The sequence below is a fragment of the Cervus elaphus genome, chromosome 18 (assembly GCF_910594005.1).
Source record: "Cervus elaphus chromosome 18, mCerEla1.1, whole genome shotgun sequence".
NCBI lineage: Eukaryota > Metazoa > Chordata > Mammalia > Artiodactyla > Cervidae > Cervus > Cervus elaphus.
In genome coordinates, this window is record NC_057832.1 from 15800865 (window position 1) to 15818506 (window position 17642).

The window sequence follows — 17642 nt, forward strand, 5'->3', positions numbered from 1 at the left end:
CCGGGAGAATTAATTATATTGAAAAAAATGCACTTTGTGGCTGATGGCAGCGCCAGCTCTTGGAGTCCGAGGCTTCAGGGCACAAGCCCCAGGTGCTGGGGCTTGTCCTGTGTAGACTGTGTGGGGTGCTGTGGGGCCTGGGCCACATCATGCTGTCAGGCTGGTCCCCTGCTCCTCGGTCCTGCCTCCACTTCACCTGTGAGCCCTTCTAAATTGTCCTGAGATGCCTGGAGGATGGGGACTGTGTGTGTTTCTGCTGAGCCTTCCTAGTGTGGAAGAGACACATCTGAAAAAGGCAAGAATACACCCTTGAGCCTCCTGAGACCCCGCTTCTCAGCGCACCTGACCAGCCTGCACCTCCTGTCCTTCTTCTGGTCAGATTGGTCAAACACAAAAGACTTAAACCTATGGGTTCTGACAGTCTGGCCAGGCACCTCTTGGCACGGACACAGCATTGAAATGAAGCCTCGTTTCACAGTTAATCCTCCTGTTTGGGCTCGAAATCTAATTATCAGCGCAGCTTAGGCAGTGGGCCCACTGGTGTGGAAGGCACAGTATGGGATCCATCCCACTGACCCCCGAGAGTGGGAAGCTGTGTCTGTGACCACCTAGCCTTGGTCCCCAGAGGGTCAGCAGGTGCACTGACTAAAGAGTGACCCCAGAGTGTGCCCTGTGGGGACTTTCCAAAACCTTCTCAGCCCCAGTACCCTTCCTTGACCGGGACTCTTGCTCAGGTGCCCTGTCCAAGCACCACGTGGAACCCACAACAGGGACGGGGCCTGGAGCGCCCGCTGACCCAGAGGGGCAGGGCTGTGGGAGCCTCTGTTGCTTCCCTGTGTCCCTGTGACCGTTCTCGTGATGGGCCTCAGCAGGGCTGAGCAGGTAGAAAGTCTTTGGCTTTCTAAAGCCGGTTTGTGGTATTCCGTGGCTGCATACTGCACCCTTCGCCCTGGCCAGTTCCTGAAATGCATGCTGGTGGGATGTGCAGGGAGTGGGGGGGCGCACAGGTCCATGGACTCCACGCTCAGACCATTACTGCAGGCTGTGTGGACTTTGCCTGCCCACCAGGGTGCAGGGTGGGGATCCTTGGCATCCTTGATGAGCCTCTGCAGTACAGGGAACACATGTGACCCAAGTTAAGCTCACCTGAGCACATTAAATAGCATGCTTGGTTGAAACCATCAGTAGATCTGTTCTTACTTTCCTGACTTTGATCTACTTATTCTGTAAGATCCTCATGGGCAGCCGTGTGATACCAGGTCTGTCCTCGGTGCTGAGGGTACCTTGGTCTGCAAGCATGAAACGCACATGAGTAGCATGATTCTGTTAAGCACTCTTGTTCTGTTGGATCTGTGAGTTGGGTGAAAGCCAGCCCACTGGAGGTCCAGACAGACGTTGCATCACGAAGTAAGGGGGTCCAAGGGTGCCCAGTGGGAGGGCAGTTAGGGAAATGGTTATGTCACCTCTGGCTTTTTTATACAGTGGCTCCCGCCAGGCCACCCAGCCCAGACCTAGGTGAACCCAGTGTGGGAATCACGGATTCATGGGTGGTCAAGTGGGGTGGGATGGATCGGATGACAGCAGAGTCTACTGGATCTCAGGAGACCTGTTTGATTCAGGGTCATGGTGATGAGAGAGAGAAAGGTGCAAATGATTTTCATCATCCGATTTCTGTCTTCCCACTCCAGGTCCCAAAGAGGCCGCTGAGTGCTTCCCTCCGCCTCACCATCCTCGGGCCCTGTGTTTTGGCTGGTTGTTTTGCTGTCACTGGATAACTTTTAACTCACTTGGGTCAGAGCTTCGCGCCCCCAGGCTCAGCGTCCCTGCCGCGGCCCCACTGGCGGCCCAGCCTCTGGCGATCGCCCTCCTGCCGTGGCACATAGAGGCGGTCCTGCCGCTGCCCTCCCGCCGCGCGGCCCATAGAGGCGGTCCTGCCCCTGCAGGGTGGCTGGTGGGAGAGCGCCTCTCTCCCTGGCTTGTTTGCCCTTGAGGTGCAGGCAGAGGAGAGCTCGTTTTTGCTATTGCAGTTATTTTAACTTACAGCAAGACAGGGCTAGGCTAAGGGTAGAGACTACTTCTCTGCCCAGTTGCATGGATCAGTTGTTTCTTCCCATTTACAGTATTGTTTGAACCAAAGTGTCCTCAGAATCTCACTAAAGATGGAACGGCTTCTGCCTTCCTCTCTTCGAGGGCAGAAGATCACAGCGTGCGCCCGGCTGTTTGGTCCTTGCATCAGCTGGCCGTGAACAGGCCTTTCAGACGCCCGTGTGCTTTGACGCGTGCTTGCTTTCCTTCCCTCCTGGGCATTCTCTTGTCTCTCGGTTTCTGGATCAGCGTGCTCCCCTGACTTTTCTGTGTCTGCTTCCCGTTTCCCCTCCCTCACTTCCCCTGTTCACTTTGTCTGCTGTCATCTCTGCACGGAGAGCATCCTCACGTTGTTTGGGCTGACTGCACCCTCCGGCAGAGCTCCCCTGTGGTTTTATTTCTGCCTCATTTGGGGACTTTGCCCTTCCTGCCCTGAGCTGGTGATGTTGCCCATGCCTGTCACCGTCACTGGGTTAAACCCAGAAGCAAGGTGAGCAAGCCTGAGCAGGGCCAGGTGTCCTCACACATGGCGGGATCTCAGTAAATGCCTAATGAGCTCTGTTGGGTCCAGATATGTTGAAGCTGTATCTTAGCAAATTATTCTCTGATGAAAAGGACCTAAAAGTCACTTAAGATTGAAGGAAGAGAAATGCCTAGAGGCTGTCATGCAGAGTGAAGCAAGTCAGACAGAGAAAAACCAAATACTGTATATTAACACACGTATGTGGAATTTAGAATGGTGCAGATGAAGCTATTTGCAAAGCAGAAGAAGAGATTCAGGTGTAAACAAACAAACATATGGGCACCAAGGGGGACAGCGGGGTGGGCTGCATTGGAAGGTTGGGTTGACGTGTAGACACTGCTATGTATAAAACAGGTAACTAATGAGACCCCACTGCACAGCACAGGGAACTCAGCTCAGCGCTGTGTGGTGACCTCAATGGAAAGGAAGCCCAAACAAGAGGAGATGTGTGTGTGTGCGTGGCTGGCTCACGGTGCTGTGCGGCAGAAACTAACAACGTGATAAAGCAGCTCTATTCCAACAAGAATTTAAAGAGAAAAGGAAGAGAAATAATGTTTTTCCCTGCTTAGGAGGCACTTGGAGGTGTCGCTTTTCGGCTTGCATTTGTTTGAGAGGGCAGCTCCTGTGGAAGCGTGTTTGTGACTGCTGGGCTGAGGCTCTGGACACGGGTCTCCAGGGCTGCCTCTGTCAACTGTCCTTGCTCAGTCCAGTTGCATCAGCCTGGTGCTCAGTTGTGTTTTGGACATCTTGGGTTTGTGTCGGGGGACTCTGGATCCTGTTTTAACCTTCTTGGCAGGGAGTTTCACTGTTGAAGTGTAGACGCGGCCTTGTGGGGTGGACGTCGGTGGCCTCGGGGTCTGTGATTCTGCGGGGTGCACCACGCTGCTCACCACGGTCGGCGTGGGTGAGCGCAGCTCCTCCCCAGTCTCTGTCACGCCTTCCTGGAGCACTGCCTCCCCTGGGCCCCTGAGATCAGGGCCACGAGCTCAGCTTTCTCACTGTGGAGTGGGACGGATCTCCCACTGGACCCTGCTGGACTGGGATGTGCAGGAGGGGGCAAAATGCCAGTTCACCCCTCCTCTCACCTCTTGATACCCCCCTGACGCCATCAGACTGGAGGCGAAGCTGCCCTGCCCCTACAGGGGAGCTGGGTGTCTACTTCCTCCAGGTGGGAGGAAGAAGACCAGGTCTTCTTGGCAGCAGGCACAGTGGCAGGGGGTCTGAGCCTAAGCACCAGCTACCCATAGGCCAGGGGTCAAGGGGGTGGGAAGTTAGGTGAACACTGACACCTGGGTGGGTGGGAACATTTCACCACTGGCCTTTGTTAGAGTAGGGTGGGTATTCCTGGAAAGGCTCTGGCTCTGTTGGGCTTTTTCTTTGGGGTAGGGTGGGGGTCAGTGGGAAGGGTGTGGCTCTGTTGGGTGGGGTGGGATCACTGGGAAGGCTCTGGCTCTGTTGGGTGGGGTGGGATCACTGGGAAGACTCTGGCTCTGTTGGGTGGGGTGGGGATCACTGGGAAGGCTCTGGTTCTGTTGGATAGGGTGAGGTCACTGGGAAGGCTGTGGCTCTGTTGGGGTGTGGTGGGGATCACTGGGAAGGCTCTGGCTCTGTTGGGGTGTGGCGGGGATCACTGGGAAGGCTCTGGCTCTGTTGGGTAGGGTGGGGTCACTGGGAAGACCCTGGCTCTGTTGGGTGGGGTGGGATCACTGGGAAGGCTCTGGCTCTGTTGGGTAGGGTGGGGGTCACTGGGAAGGCTCTGGCTCTGTTGGGTAGGGTGGGATCACTGGGAAGACTCTGGCTCTGTTGGGGTGTGGTGGGGATCACTGGGAAGGCTCTGGCTCTGTTGGGGTGTGGCGGGGATCACTGGGAAGACTCTGGCTCTGTTGGGGTGTGGCGGGGATCACTGGGAAGACTCTGGCTCTGTTGGGTAGGGTGGGGTCACTGGGAAGACTCTGGCTCTGTTGGGTAGGGTGGGGTCACTGGGAAGACTCTGGCTCTGTTGGGTAGGGTGGGATCACTGGGAAGGCTCTGGCTCTGCTGGGGTGTGGCGGGGATCACTGGGAAGGCTCTGGCTCTGTTGGGTAGGGTGGGATCACTGGGAAGGCTCTGGCTCTGCTGGGGTGTGGCGGGGATCACTGGGAAGGCTCTGGCTCTGTTGGGTAGGGTGGGATCACTGGGAAGGCTCTGGCTCTTTTCTTGGCTCTTTGGTAGTAGGAACAGACACTCATGGAGCTTTTCTTTTCTTTGATATATATAAATATATTCTTTTTCATATCCTTTTGCACTATAGTTTATTCCAGGAAATTGGATATAATTCCCTGCCTAGACAGTAGGAGCCTATTATTGCTCCATCCTGTGGATAAGCAAGAGGGAAAGGGGGCGACAGGATGAGATGGCAGGATGGCATCAGTGACTCAGCGGACAGGAGTTTTAGCAAACTCTGGGAGACGGTGAGAGACAGGGAAGGCTGGCGTGCCAGTTCTTGGGGTCACAAAGAGTCGGACACGACTGAGCAACAGCAGTGGATGAGTTTGCATCTGTTAATCCCAAACTCCCAGTCCTTCCCCCCTCCCCCCACTCCTTGGCAACCACAGGTCTGTTAGAGCTCTGTGTCCATGAATTTGTTTCTGTTTCATAAGTACATTCATTTGTGTCATATTTTAGATTCCACATATAAGTGAGATCATAAGATACTTGCCTTTCTGACTTTTATTCATGCATTGAGACCCATTCATTTAGCTGCGCATGGCAGTATTTCGTTCTCTTTATGACTGAATAGCCATTATTTCTTTTTTTTTGTTTTTTTTCAAATCTTAACTTTTTATTGACGTATAGTTGGTGTGCAATATGATATGTTACAAGTATACAATTTAGTGATTCACAATTTTTGAAAGTTATACTCTATTTATAGTTATTATGAAGTATTGATTATGTTCCCCATTGTACAGTGTATCCTTGTAGCTTTTTTTTTGGAGTATAGTTGCTTCACACTGCTGTTACTTTCTACTGCACAACAAAGTGAGCCAGCTATCCACATACCCCCTCTTTTTTCCTTAAAGCTTCGTGCTTGTAAGCAGTGGCAGTCAATGTCAAAGTTAAAGTTGGACAAAGTGCACTGCAGGCTTGCAGTTGGCGTGTTATTTAAGATAAGTCATGGGATCTGAAGCCAGCATTCTCAGCTCAGACGCGACCCCTGTGTGATGCCCCCGTGTCACAGGAGGTGGTGGAGGGGTGCCTGGCTCGGTCTGCACCGTCTCGGATGTGGGAGCTGCAGGCAGCAGATAGCCTTGCAGGGCACGTGCTCTGTGGAGGGAGCAGGCGCAGAGACCAGATAGCAGTGACACCCAGAACAGTGGCTGTAAGAAGTGCATTGTGTGTGTGTGCTGGGGCCTCTAGTAAGTGCTTCCATGGATTAAATTATCAGACCTTCACAACAGCCCTCTGAAGTGAATATAAACTCTCCCCATTTTACAGAGAGGGCACCAGGGCACCAGTAAGTTAGAGACGGCTCATCCCCTTTATTCACCCCGTCTCACTAACGTTTATTTGTGGGACTTCAGTGGTGGTCCAGTGGTTAGTCCTCTGTGCTTCCAATGCCAGGGGTGTAGGTTTGATTCCTAGCTGGGGAACTAAGATCGCACATGCTGCATGGTGCAGCAAAAATAAATAAATGAAACGTTAATGTTGCGCTTGATGAAAATAAAGTAATAATTATAAAAAAGTTTATTTGTAACCTCAAGGCAATACAATTGATGAGTTTGCATTTTTTAGAGTGTCACATAAAGCTGCCTGGTTTATTTTGTCTGGCCTCTTGCCCTCGGCGTCGTTATTTTGAGATGCATCTGTGTTGCAGCAAGAACTTGTTCCTTTTTTATTGCTGAGTAGCATTCCTTTGTGTGGATCCGTTGCAGCGAGCTTATCCGTCCACCTGCGGGTAGTCGTTTGGGCTGTTTCCAGGTTCTTGTGGTTTCGATACAGCTGGTATTTCTTTACTGCCTGGGGCCTTCTCTCGAGGAGTGCCCTGCCCTTCTGCCACCCTCCTTTCTGGACCTCATTTTCTCCTGTGCAAGTCCGGAGTTTCTGGTTTGGGGTGTGACTGTGGGTCTGCCAATCAGCTCATCTGTGTTCTGGTCTGGGAGAGAGCAAGGGTAGGGCTGGTCAGGGAGATGATTTCCAAGGCCAGCCAAGGCAGTGAACAGGCACCAAGACAGAGGTCTGGACACGTGTGGACCCCACCTTGCTAATTCGTTCCGAGCCTCATTATAGTGTCAGCGACCAGACCACTGTGGATGCTGTTAATCTGCCCTTATTTTGCTGCTTTTACTCATGTTGGGAATGGTTAGAGATGATTCCTGGGGGCATAGGGAGCTCACTGTAGCTTTCTCCTCAGATAGCTCAGGCTGTGGTCTGGGAGGTTCCCATCCTGGTTAGCAGCAAGTTATCACAGGACCTGGAGGTCCTTGCAGGCTGAATCTGCAGTCTGGGGAGATCATCATCTAAGGTGTTTGCTGTCTTTGTCCTCGTAGGATGGTGGTCGGCAAATTTAGACTGGGAACTTGTGGATCTTGGTGATATAAAAACTTGCCTATCTTGCCTTGCATTGGGATGGACTTGGCTTCACATGTTGGGGAGTGGGCAGACCCTAAGCCTGAGAACTGCCTGTGTATTTCTTTCTTTCTTGTTAACAATATATTATTGTATTTATTTGGCTGCGTCAGGCCTAGTTGTGGTACACAGGACCTTGGTTGTGTCTGGGGGATCTTTCTCTGCAGGCCACGGGCTCTGTAGCTGAGTGACAAGAGCCACAGAGCGTGGGCTTGGTAATTCAGCATGCAGGCTTAGTTGCTACATGGCCTGTGGGGTCTTAGTTCCCTGACCAGGGCTCGAACCATGTGCCCTGCATTGCCAGCTGGATTCTCAACCACTGGGCCACTGGGGAAGTCACGATGTATGTCCTTCTGCCTGCAGTTGGTTGTCTGAAATTAAGGGTAGCTACCCCAGCACGGCTCCATTGCTCACCCTACAAGTCACTCTTGCCAAGCTTGACCTGTCTGTGGTCATGGAAGCTTCCAGTGGGCAGGGCTGCCCCACAGTGGAGACACAAGGAAGGATGATGATGGGAGCCTTTGTGTGCGCACCTGCTCAGGTAGAAACAAGAAGAGATGCAGTAAGGAAAGCTGTTTTTCTTAGTCTTTGTCTTTATCCAGTGATGGTAGTAGCACATTCAGCTTTCCAAACAGGTCTGATAAATGGTTAGAGCTGCGTCTCCTGATGATGTTGTTGTTTAGTTGCTCAGTCATGTCTGACTCTGCAACCCCATGGACTGCAGCACACCAGGCCTCCCTGTCCATCCCCATCTCCCGGAGTTTGCTCAAACTTATGTCCATTGAGTGGATGATGCCATCCAACCATGTCATCCTCTTTTATCCTCTTCTCCTCCTGCCTTCAATTTTTCCCAGCATGAGGGTCTTTTTCAATGAGTCAGTTCTTTGCATCAGGTAGCCAAAATACTGGAGCTTCAGCATCAGTCCTTCTATTGAATGTTTGGGGTTGATTTCCTTTAGGATTGATTGGTTTGATCTCCTTGCAGTCCAAGGGACTCTCAGCAGTCTCTCCAGCACCACAGTTCAAAGCCATCAATTCTTTTGCATTTAGCCTTCTTTATGGTCCAACTCATGTATGGATCTGTACATGACTAGTGGAAAAACCATAGCTTTAACTATACAGACCTGTGCCAGAAAATTGATGTCTCTGCTTTCTAATACACTGTTGAAGTTTGTCATAGCTTTCCTTCCAAGGAGCAAGTGTCTTTTGATTTCATGGTTACAGTCACCATCTGCAGTGATTTTGGAGCCCAAAAGAGTAAAATCTGCCACTGTTCCCATTTTTTCCCTATTTGCCATGAAGTGATGGGATCAGATGCCATGATCTTAGTTTTTTGTGTGTTGAATTCAAGCCAACTTTTTTCACTCTCTTCTTTCACCTTCATCAAGAGGCTCTTTAGTTTCTCTTTGCTTTATGCCGTAAGGGTAGTATCATCTGCATATCTAAGGTTGATATTTCTCCCTGAAGTCTTGATTCCAGCTTGTGGTTCATCCAGCCTCGCATTTCACATGATACATCTTACTTTCTTAGTTACTGCAGTTCTTGGAACTATGGGGGACAATATTGCCTTGAAAATGACAGATCCTGCAAGTTATGCAAACTCCAGAAGAAAAACTCTTTGTGGATATTTTTAGTGACTCTGACAATGTGGAAGTGTTGTGACCAAGTAGATACAACATCTTTTTAAATTTTTTTGGAAACAAAGCAATTTAAAACTCATAGTTTAAAATTTCATAGTTGAGAAAAAAAGAACTTTGTAATACGAAGCCAAATTTCATACATAACAGATGAATATGTTTATAAATACCTAGATATTCGGAGTTTAAGAATTTTCAGCATCATCTAGATTGTAGAGCATGGACCCATTCAACCTATTTTAAGTGAGAAGACAAGATGTTTTAAAATTTTTAATTTTGGAGTCTTCTTAAAGCAGAAATTGTGATTTTCCCAGGATTTTTGAAATTAATGTATTTTAATTGGAGGATAATTTCTTTGCATTATTGTGATGGTTTTTGCCATACGTCAACATGAATCAGCCACAGGTGCACTTATCCAGGATGTTTTTGAAAGAAATGCTGCAGTAGCTTTCCCCCTTTTGCATTGTCCGTGAAAGCAGAGCTGTCTGATACTAGACTCTCTGGCCAGAACGGATGCCACTGTGTTTTCCTGGACCAGTGTCAGCCATCTGGGCTCCATCCGTGCTCCTTCATCTCTGGAGTTTGTTCCTCTGCCCCCTGCCAGCTGGGCCTACCTCTGCCTAATTTCTTCCACTTTGCCACGCTCAGCCAGGCAGCCTAGCCCGCCCACCCGCCACGGCCCTTGTCCGTGCCCACTGATACCACGCAGCCCACTTGTGGGATGACGTTCAGGTCAGAGTGGGCTGTCCAGTGTCACACCGCTCCGGGCGTGCCCGGGGCTCAGGTGCCAGGACGCGTATGACGTCCAGACTGTGGTGTCAGGGGTCCCCACCTCCCTGTGAGCCCAGGCCTGTGCTCAGGTGTTCTCCTACTGAGTGAGTGGGGCAGGGGGTTGGGCGGGCATCCCGGGCCTGTGGGGTACCCCTCCTGGATGTGTATCCCCCACCCCTCCAGACTCTGCTCCAGATAGCCCCTTCCTACCCCCGCCCCACCCCACCCTCGACCTGCCAGGGGAGGCAGAGTGGACGGTCATTTCTACACAGGGCTTTGTTAATTAATCCAGATCCCTGGGACCCCTGAAGGTGGGGAGGGCGGTGTGTTTAGAGGAGGTCTGCTTTTAGCATCCCCACCCCCGCCCCACCCCAGGTAGCAGGTTCTTGGCATCTGCACACCGAGGCCAGAGGACCTTCCCTGGGTCCTGTTTTCTTAAAGTTGTGTACATACTGGAAGGACTGATGCTGAAGCTGAAGCTCCAGTCCTTTGGCCACCTGATGCAAAGAGCCGACTCATTGGGAAAAAAACCCCTGATGCTGGAAAGATTGAAGGCAAAAGGAGAAGGGGATGACAGAGGATGAGATGGTTAGGCAGCATTACCAACTCAACGGATGTGAGTTTGAGCAAATGCTGGGTGATAGTGAAGGACAGGGGAGCCTGATGGGCTGCAGTTGATGGGTTCGCAGAGTAGGACAGACTGAGCGACTGACCAACAACATCTCTTACAGATTAAACCTTTCAGATAACTTTTCCTGTGACATTTGGGGCTAGTTTATATCTAAACTGGGAGGACTTTAACTGGGGTAAATATAGGCTTTATTTTTAAACAGTGGGAAATGGTCTAAGGAGGCAGTGAGTGATCTGATCTTTCATGGGATTTGCAGCGCATGGCAGCGGTGGTCAGACCCACACCTTGCAGCGGGCAGCCGTGTCCTTGGCCTAACTGGTCACTCCCGGGGGTGGCCCCGTGCTGAGTGGGACCCAGAGCCTCCTCCAGGCCGTGGCGGCGGGCACTAGTCTGCACTGGCCTTGCTCTGCTCAGGTTCCCTTCTTTTTAATGGGGTTGGCGGGGAGGAGGCAGTTTCCTGGTGCCCCACTTTCCTTTGCTGTGAAAAGACCTCACAGTGAAACCCATGCATTTTATGTGAAGCTCGGTGATTTTCTTTTCCTCCTGTGCTTCTGGGAGCCTTTGATTGAGCAGAGTGGCTTTCGTGAGCAGAAGGGGGTTGGGGTGCTTTTCAGACCTGGCCTGACGTCCTCTGTGGTCCTCTGGCCAGCCTCTGCCCCTGCCCTGACCCCTCCCCCGTGTCCTCCCCGCCCCCACGGGGATGCAGAGCCTGTTTCGTGGTGTGGCTTTCACTCTGAGAGGGATGGGGCTCCCTGGAGGCGTGTGAGGGGCTGAGCAGCACTGTGGGGCCTCAGGGTTGAGAGGGCGATCTGGCTTCTCTGCTGGGGAAGCGGCCGTCGGGAAACCCAGCAGCAGAGTCCTGTGCTTGGCAAAGGTCCAGTTGGGGAGGCACAGCCGGTGCCTGGGTCCCTCGTGGGCGGTATGGGGGAGAGGGTGGAGTCAAGTGGCATTGTGGTCTTCTGACTGAGCCCGTGGACAGGGCGTTTCTGCTGAGGCCCAGAAGTGGTGACCTCCAGAGGACCAGGACTTGGACAGCTGGGCTTGAGAGGTCAGGGGACAGCAGAGTGAAGCGCGCAGGGCGGCGGTGCACGTGTCCTTAGAATTCGTGGTGAGGGTCGAGGGCGCCCGCAGTTTCTGGTGTGTTTAGACGGTGAGGGTGGGTGAGCCCATGAGGAGGGAGGGAGGGTGAGGTCTGAGCAGTGGCTGCTGGGACCCTCACTGTTCAGGGGACTTGAAGTTGGGGGGGCCACTGCTAAGGGGACTGGGAGCAGTGGGTGAGGGAGCAGGGCAGCAGGGGTGCGCCCTTGGGGGCTCCCAGGAGGGGACGGATGATGGTGGGGCAGGGCCCGGAGCTGACCTGTGCCCGTGGCCTGGGGAGGGGGGAGGGGGCAGAAACCCAGCAGGCAGACTGTGGATCAATTAGGAGGTGCAGATGTTTGCAGGGTAGAAAATACGACCGGCCTTGAGAGTTAGGTATCTTCCCACAGAGTAGAAACTTGCAAGCATCACCCTGTGGGTGGCGGCCACCCTGGAGTGACGACTCCCACAGCCCAGTGCCCCCATGACGTGCATGAGTGTGTGGGGTCTGTGTACATATGTGCACACGCTAATCTATACACACACACACACACACTAACCTGTACACACACACACTAACCTGTGCATATAGCACACACTAACCTGTACATATGCGCACATGCTAACCTGTACACACACACTAACCTGTACATATGTGCACACGCTAACCTGTACACACACACACACACACACACACACACACCTGTACATACGTGCACATTCTAACCTGTACACACACACACTAACCTGTACACACACACACTAACCTGTACATATAGCACACACTAACCTGTACATATGTGCACATGCTAACCTGTACATATGCATGCATGCTAACCTCTACACTGTGCACACACTAACCTGTACATGCGTGCACATGCTAACCTGTACATACGTGCACACACTAACCTGTACACACACACGCTAACCTGTACATATGTGCACACACTAACCTGTACACACACACACTAACCTGTACACACACACACTAACCTGTACATACATGCACACTCTAACCTGTACATACATGCACACGCTAACCTGTACACAGCGCACATGCTAACCTGTACATACATGCACACACTAACCTGTGCATACATGCACACGCTAACCTGTACACAGCGCACATTCTAACCTATACACACGTGCACATGCTAACCTGTACACACGTGCACTTGCTAACCTGTACATATGCGCACACACTAACCTGTACATATGTGCACATGCTAACCTGTACATATGTGCACATGCTAACCTGTACATATGCACACACACTAAACTGTACATATGCGCACATGCTAACCTGTACATATGCGCACATGCTAACCTGTACACAGGTCCCCAGAGCCAGGCATTTAGGTTATTTCCAGCCGTACTGGAATAAAAAGGTACTTGTGTGCCCCTTTGAGGCTCCTGGATTAAGAACACTGGTGAAGCGCGAGGGCAGGTGTCTGGAGATCTCCGGGGCTGCGGGCATTTTGCAGCTGAATCTGCCGCCTTTCTGCATGGCCTCCCCTTGCAGGTCACACCTGGACAGCTCTTTAGGTAAAGGCTCTGTGCCCAACTCCAGCCTCAGTCAGATGGATGTGGGGCTTGGAGCAGGATTTGGAAACGCCTCATGGCTCAGTGGTAAAGAATCTGCCTGTAATTCAGGAGACCCAAGTTTAATCCCTGGGTCGGGAGGATCTCCTGGAGAAGGAAATGGCAACTTACTCCAGTATTCTTGCCTGGAGAATGCCATGGACAGAGGAGCCTGGTGGGCTACAGTCGGTGGAGTCGCAAAGAGTTGGACACAACTGAGCGACTAACATTTCATTTTCTTTTCCGGGGGTTCTAGTGTGAGGGCAGAGCTAAGAACTGGGATTCTGCGAGGGTGATGGTGGGGTCCTGAGAACGGCCAGCACAGGCAGAAGGAGGAAGGGAATGGGGGGGGGTCCTGCTTACTGGGGGAGGGGCGGGGATGGGGAGGCATCTACTGACTTGTTAACCAGAGTGGGGACTGCAGGTGGAGCGGGTCTACAGGGCGTCGCTCGGCTTTTGAGGGCTGCTGACCTGTGTGGGGACAGCTCTGGGCTGTGGGAGCTGTGAGCAGGTGCTCTGCCGAGGGCAGGGCTGGGAGATGACGCACAGTCCACGTCCACAGGGAGCTATAAGCCAGGGTGGGTGGTGGGAGGGGCAGTGAGATCACTTGGAAACACACCTCCTGTATGATGGTGTCAGAGAGCCTGTGTGACCTGCAGGAAGAACCACTGTGAAGTCAAACCCAGAGAGGGACCCAGAGAAGAGAGTCATTTGGCAGGCTTTGGAGGACTGTTGAGGCAGTTTCGGTGGTGAGGCAACGCATTGATTTGGGGGATCCAGGCTGTGGGTTTAGAAGCTACTGTATCAACATTTGCGGATGGATGCAGGGAGACAGCAAAGCTGAGACCGCTGAGTGCCCCCTCCTTCCTTCCCTCCCGCCTTCTCCCCTTCCTCCCTCCAGTCCTCCTAATATGGGAAATGAATAGGCACATTCCTTGGCCTGGGAAGGAGCAGTGTGGCAGCGGGATGGAAGAGCTCTGAGACCTAGGGGCAGAAGGGCCTGGAGCCAGGAGTGAGCAGAGAGCTGGCCATCCCCCAGCCGCCCTGCAGGGGTTTAGACTCTCTGCAGGGGGCGGCAGCAGGATGCCTGAAGGGAGGTTCAGAGGCACAGAAAATGAGTCAGTATTGCTGCTGTGGAGAAAGTGATGACCCAGGCTGAAAGACAAATCCAGGATTCAGGGAGGTCCCTTGAGGTTGCGCCTTGGTGGCTGATGTTACCCTTTCTGCTCCCTGGGCAAAGTCCTGCAAGCAGCACACGACCATGGTCTCCGTTTTCTTGTGGCCCTACAATGTCGACTCTTCCCTTCCCCCACTGGAATCTGGGTGCCCTGAATGTTAGAAAACTGATGTTTCACTGTAGCTTGTGGCTTCTTCCTCAGAGGGAGCGATCAAGTCACACCTGGAACAAAGCGTTGTTATTCTTTATCAGCAAAGAGTTTAGTCTTTATTTAAAACTGATACATTTAAAGTGAATCGATCTGGATTCTTTTGAAGCTGTGGACACTTCCTGTGGCTAAACTGGATCTAATCGGTCCAGTCTTATGCCCTGGGACCCTTAAGACAGTAACGCAACAGGGAAACTCATCGTGATGAAGCTTAAAATTCCAGGGCTGCTGTTACGGAATCCAGCTTGAGGCAGCCAGACCCCAGGAATTACAGGGTCTCCTAGCGTCGTGACACTGAGTTAACCTAGACGGCGGTCACCGTGCGCTTGTTTGGTCTTGTAGCCTGGTCACCTCTCACCTCGTGCCCCTGCCCGAGAGTGACGTGAGGTGGCGTGCAGTCCTGGCTGTGTGCTCATCGTGAGCACTGTGGGCAGAAGTTGACTGGAAGCCTCAGCCCTGGACTCAGGGACGGGACGCACAGGGGAGGAAATCCTCCATGCCAGGCCCCCGGTTCATCGTTGTTAGATGAACTCGTGTCCATTCCTACAGGAACAGGAGCGGATGCCTAACTCCACCCTGGAGAGAGACTTAGGAGGTGTGAATCCTGTGTTTGGTGGATCAGCATGTACGGGGCTCTGGGGGGTAACACAACTCAGAAGCAGAAGCTCCGTGTGGTGGTCCCTTAGGGTCTCCAGGCTGAGCTGTGACAGAGAGCTCCCCCAGACATTTCTAGGCTGAGGTGACAAGCTTAGAAGGCCTTCACATGTCAGGGCTTTTTGCTAGGTGTGACTCCATGAAACACTGAATTAATAGATTTAAAAATAAGATTGTCTGTGTGACCCCAGATGGCTAAGGTGGTGGACGAAGCAGGTCTTGGGAGTAGGGTTAGACCACAGAATCACACACTTTCTACCACCGGATGCAGTGAAGGGCCGTGAAGTTTAAGAGTAAGTCCCACATCTGTACTGGTCAGAGCTGACAGAAACAGGCAAACACGGGACACGCTGCTGGCTGGCATCATCACAGCTGGCCTGCCCAGGGCCCCTCAAGGTGACCGGACGCCAGGCCCCTCTCGGAAACACTCTTCAGATCCGGAGCGCTGTGCTTCACCGCCCGGTGGGCCGAGCAGAAGCGAGCCTTGCCGCTCTGACCCACAGTGATGTGAGTCTGATATGATGAGCGCCGGAAAGAATGATACACCTTTCTGAGTTCACCACAAGTCGTAGCAAGGTTTCAGGAGCTCGAGCTGCATCAGTTCTTTCCAGAATTTAAATACAGAGATTGTGTTCATTTATTTTGAGGGGTAGGTGGTTCAGATACCCACACAACATTTTACGGGTCCAAAGGGGCTTCCATGGAAAGGTGAGCCTCCCCGCCCACCCAAGTTTCCAGCCCCCAGGAGCAGCGTGCTGAGGCTGTCGGAACTCTGCTGAGAGGCCTCCTCCCCCCGTGGCAGGACTGCCGCCGCCTTTGTTCTCTCCGCTCCTCGTCACCCCAGGACCTTAGAGCACCACCCTGGGGAAATGTTGTGTTGATTTGCTTACTTACTTAGTGCTTAAACTGACTCACTGGAAAAGCCCCTGATGCTGGGAAAGACTGAAGGCAGGAGGAGAAGGGGACAACAGAGGATGAGATGGTTGGATGGCATCACCGACTCAATGGACATGGATTTGGGTAAACTCTGGGAGTTGGTGATGGACAGGGAGGCCTGGCTGCAGTCCGTGGGGTCGCAAAGAGTCGGACACGACTGAGCGACTGAACCGAGTTGAAGTATATTTGATTAACAGTGTTGTAGTAGTTTCTGGTATATAGCAGAATGATTTAGTTATGTATATTCTTTTTCATATTCTTTTTTATTACAGTTTGTTTCAAGATATGAATATAATTCCCTGTGCTGTATAGTAGGTAGGTCCTTGTTTTTCATCTGTTTTATATATATAGTAATGTGTATCTGTTAATCCCAAGCTCCTAATTTATTTCTCTCCCCTTTTCTCCATTGATAACTGTAATTTTTTTTTATGGGGGGGGTGAGTTTATTTCTATTTTATAAACAAGTTCATTTGTACTTTTTCTTTATATTCCACATATAAGCAATATATAATGTCTTTCTCTATCTCAATATGACAATCTCTATTGTCATATTATTTTGGCATTATTTTGTTCTTTTTTATGGATGAGTAATATTTCATTGTATATATACCACATGTTCTTTATCCATTCCTCTTTTGATGGGAACTGAAGCATCTCTTGATGAGGGTGAAAGAAGAGAGTGAAAAAGCTGGCTTGAAACTCAACCTTAAAAAAGCTAAGATCATGGCATCCTGTCCTATCACTTCCTGGCAAATAGTTGGGGAAAAAGTTGAAGCAGTGACAGATTTTATTTTCCTGGGCTCCAGAATCACTGCAGACAGTGACTGCAGACTTGAAATTAAAAGACACTTGCTCCTTGGAAGGAAAGCTATGACCTAGATAGCATATTGAAAAGCAGAGACATCACTTTGCCAACAAAGGTCCCATAGAATCAAAGCTATTTCCAATAGTCATGTCCAGATGTGAGAGTTGCACCATAAAATAGGCTGAGTACTGAAGAACTGATCCTTTTGAAGTGTGGTGCTGCAGACTCTTGAGAGTCTCTTGGACAGCAGGGAGATCAAACCAGTCCATTCTAAGGGAGATCAACCCTGAGTAATCACTGGAAGGACTGACACTGAAGCTGACAAGAGGGAACCTCAGGCCTTTTTGAGAATCATTGAAAGAAGGAAATTAAGATCTGATGCCATCACTTGCTGTATTTTGTATTTTACCAGAAACCTGAGTCCAGAATCTGGAAAATGTGATTTAGGTATAACTTCTTGGGGCTTTCTTTTCAAGTTTTCTTTACAAGAAAAGAAGGCTCTTGTCGGTGATCTGAGTTTTATTATAGGGACAAGTGCTTTCCTCTTGGATGTTGATTGGAAGAATTTTGGAGTGTCCGTATTTTATAAGGTATTTAAATCAAGGGCTGTTTGTATTGTGTCCTTAGTTTTTCTGATGGCCGTGCTGCGGTGGTAGGGGTGTGGCTGGGAATGTGGGTGGCATCGTGGTCATTTTCCCTTCTTGACTTCATTGATTTAGTCTCTTAATTTCTGTTTCTCTTTTTATAATTTTCATGTGCAGAGAACCATCCCTTGGAAGGTACCCAGAGACAGTTAGTTTGTAGTGATTCATAAAACTTAAGGATCAGGATTATCGTAAGTGATGATGCCAATAGTGAAAATAAAATTTTAATGAATTTGTATATATATATGTGTAAGTTATTTTCAAAGGACCCCAATTTTAGATCTGTATGTAATTAACCCACATTTTCA

At 50.9% G+C, this 17642-nt stretch overlaps 1 protein-coding gene across 7 annotated transcripts in view; it reads left to right on the top strand.

The window, feature by feature from the left end:
- Positions 1-17642, top strand: part of GRB10 (growth factor receptor bound protein 10) — a 217528-nt gene that overhangs the window by 39500 nt on the left and 160386 nt on the right. For 2 of the 7 annotated variants that reach the window (XM_043872860.1, XM_043872867.1), the window contains exon 3: positions 16158-16200. The exons of the other annotated variants lie outside the window; for them this stretch is intronic. The gene's annotated coding sequence lies outside the window, so the exon portion shown is untranslated. The remainder of the gene's footprint in view (positions 1-16157; positions 16201-17642) is intronic. 7 annotated transcript variants of the gene reach the window in all.